Raw genomic sequence first — 3,724 nt, 5'->3', positions numbered from 1 at the left:
GTGTATTTTTGTTTCAGCCAAATTTAAACAACATCACTAATTTTAAAAAGGAACTTTCTCAAGCCCTTCATATTGAAAAAAGATATTTTCATAAGGACAGTACCAGAACTAAGCTAGTTTAGTTATCTTTTTTTTTTTTTACCAGCCTATAAAAATATTGTATAAAATATTCTGTTTAGCTATACTAGAGTTAATTATGAAGCTCTCGGAGAAATAGGGATGAAATCAGTTAAAACTCAGTCCTTTTCTTTTCTAATTTATACAACCTTTTTGGCATGACTTTTTGCAGTTTATTTCTCGTACCTACAGATTATTGGATTTTCAATTATTGATGTTTTAAGACTTGTTCAAGTACTGCTAAACATGTCATGTAGGGTTTAAATTATCCAAATTCAGTTGGATGACTTACTTTTTGTCATACAAAAGAACACAATGCAGCTACCTTTAGTTCCATCCTGCTTTTTGTCTGATGTGTCCTTTCCTGTAATTTGCAATTCAGTTTGTGGCAATTTTCATGAACTTATCCACGTTTCTGTGGGTACTTTTCCTCCGTGATGAATCAGTACTGAAATGCTGTTTTCTTTTTATGACAAAGTTTGATCAATATTTTCATCTTAGTTGGAGCAGATTTAAATCTGTTGTGTAGAGGAGATAACAGTTCAACTTTTCTTCACATAAATTGCATCATAAGCATGATTCCTTTTCAAACAGTTTGACCAAAAGAAGTTGCCACATCATCAATTGTATGGATTTTATTGAAAATTATGAGAAGCATTATCAACTGACCTGAATCTTTGCATTAGCAAAACAAACTGAAATAATATCCTAAAAAACACAATTTGTGTGCTTTGAAGCAGTAATCACTTAGTCTAATTTCTCTGCAAAATGTAAAATTCTTATTACCATATATTCTCACTTATATTTTGCAAATTAGATCTGAAGGGGTGACTTGGCCTCAGGGAGTCAGAATTGCATTTTGGAAATATTGACAAGCCAAACTGTATAGATAGATATGAAAAATAATGACAGAACCAATGTAAAATAGAATTATATTACTGGCTGGAACATGTTGCAGTTAAATTGAAAACTTACAATTTGTCTTAATTAAATCCATTAAAATCCATAATGCTTCACATTTTAAATCCATTTTTGTTATAAATCCATGAATTCAGTTATAGGTCATATACCAGTAAAATATAGCTCAGGATGATCAAGTTCAAAATGTCCCATAAGAATTCCATGCTTCTTACAAATAAACAATGAAAGTTAAGTCCACATTTTTCATTGTCTGATAAAGTTTTTAAATCCTCCATCATAATCTAGTCATTATAAATCATCATTATCTAGTCATCATAAATATCGTCTAGCTGTTTCCTCAGCTTTACTGTCACATTTGGATGTTTATGAAGAGACTGAGCTTAGGCTCTGTTAGTAACACTTTGATCATATTGTCTATGAAATCTATTAAAAGCTGCAACTGAACATGTGTCAGTTGTGTGGCAAGATCACAGGGAGTTAAAATAGCCACTATCTGTTACATGGCACTGAGCAAGTATCAAACACATGGCTTGATCCAAATGTTGTCATGTTTGGAAAATAAAGAGGGTGCTGCCTTTAGAAGCTAAAAGGGATTAAGGTCAAACATTTACTAGAACTCTGCTTGGCACTGAACAAGTACATGTACTAAATTCACACCTTGATCAAAAGGATTCTCAACTTGAAAACAAGTGAGTGCTGCCTTAACAAGCCAGGGGCTTTTTGGGTCAGATTTGCTGACAGAAAACTTGGGAAATATCACTTGGGAATTAAACATCTAACTTATGGAAAAGGAAAATGCAACTTAAATCAAATTTTTATTGCATCAAATACATTGTTTCTACAGCAAACACAAATATTAATACAAATACAGATTGCTAGAACTTGCGCAATAATGGAAGCAATATACTTGCTTTTAAATACCCACATAGACAACATTGATGGACATTGTACTTTGTTTAGGTAGTATTTAATTTACCCATGATATTTTAAAATCCAAATAACAAGATCAAATAATGTGTAATGAATTCCCTCATGAAATGGATAAACACAGTACATATGATATACATTTCTGAATGGGAATAGTGGCAGAAAAATGTAAAATAATTGAATTCACAGTATTTTATGTTCACAAACATCTTGAGTTTCCAAATTAACCGAAGATACCACATTTATTTTGTATGTTGCACTTATAAGATGACCCCTATATGGAATGAATCAAATAAACTCTCAGTGAAAAAGGTTGACTGATAAGCCAGTACGGATGGTATTCATGTTGAATTGTAGCAAAGCTAGTACAGTAAAACCTGCCTTGAGAGACCACTGTTACAAGAGACCACCTGTTTTGAGAGACCATGATTGCCATGTACTCTTTTATTGATTATATAATTCTGTGACCTGTTATGAGAGACCACCTGTTTTGAAAGACCATTATATTTTGGCAGAAGGCTTGGTCTTTCAAGACAGGTTCTTACTGTATATTGGGGCAGTCTGGGTCATAATTTTACCTCATAGGCACTGTGATTTATTTTGTTTTGTGAATGGCTCTTGTTCATTCACATTTAATCAGTAAACTATAAGATAGAATCCAGAAACAATGAGACAATACCTGTTGTATTAACTTGTAAACATATGAAGAGGCAAAAAAATGTAACACAAGGAACTTGTGAAAATGACAAAATAAATAGTAGATGTTATTGTGATACAGCTTTCAAAGGTCAAAGGAGAAAAATAGTTCATGAAAATTCCATCCCAGCTTCGATAATAACTGGATAAGTCCAACAAATCAGTTCACTCTGTGACAGCATCCATCAGTATCTGCACTGGTTTGTTGAACTGACTTAATGGGCTATGATGGGATATATTTTCATAAACAATTTCATTTCAAAATACAATTCCCTTCTCTTATACAGTTTTAAAATTATTGTGTGTTTGTGTGTTTTTTCTTTATTAACCATGGTTCCCATGCAGCAGTCAAGTTGATAAAGGCCACTGACATCATAGAGAGGGAATGATATGCATGTGGGGCTTTACTAACCACATACATTAAAGGGTTATCATTACTAATTGTATTCCTTTGGAAACTCATGTAAAATGTTGAGGGCCAATTTGCATGATACATTTACCTATTTGCAAGTAATAATAATAGAAATTCATTAATGTACAATTTTAAACATTTTGACCAAAATTTTATCTCACAGCATGAACTCACCCTTGTCTTGATTTTTTGTTTGTGAAACCATATGAACCATGGTATGTTTTAAACTTTATTTTGTCTGAAAGATATATTCCCATTGATGCTTTGATGTGTGCAGTTTTGTGCTGTATTCTGTACTCAAAAGTGAGAAATTTGCATGATATATGAGTGCAATGTTTTTTACTTATGTGATGAGTTGATGACAATACAGCACCATGGATGGATACAACATTTTAAGGTTCAACAGAAATTCAGGTGAATGAGCAATTCTGTCTGAAGAGCAGGAGTAAGTGATGATTGAAACAAGACAGAAAGCAAGACAAGGTCACAGGGTTTGGTGTTTTATGGCACAGCAACACAAGTAGGTTATTTAATGTCCAGGCAATCTAAATCAAGTGCCCTGCCCAAGGATATGCTAAATAAAACCGAACTCATCTGATCTGATGGTGGGTTTCAAACCTGCATTCCTTTGTTCGTGAGTCGAGCCTGCCA

The sequence above is a fragment of the Sinohyriopsis cumingii genome, chromosome 6 (assembly GCF_028554795.1).
Source record: "Sinohyriopsis cumingii isolate HCF-2022 chromosome 6, ASM2855479v2, whole genome shotgun sequence".
Lineage (NCBI taxonomy): Eukaryota > Metazoa > Mollusca > Bivalvia > Unionida > Unionidae > Sinohyriopsis > Sinohyriopsis cumingii.
Note: the sequence above shows the minus strand (reverse complement) of the source record.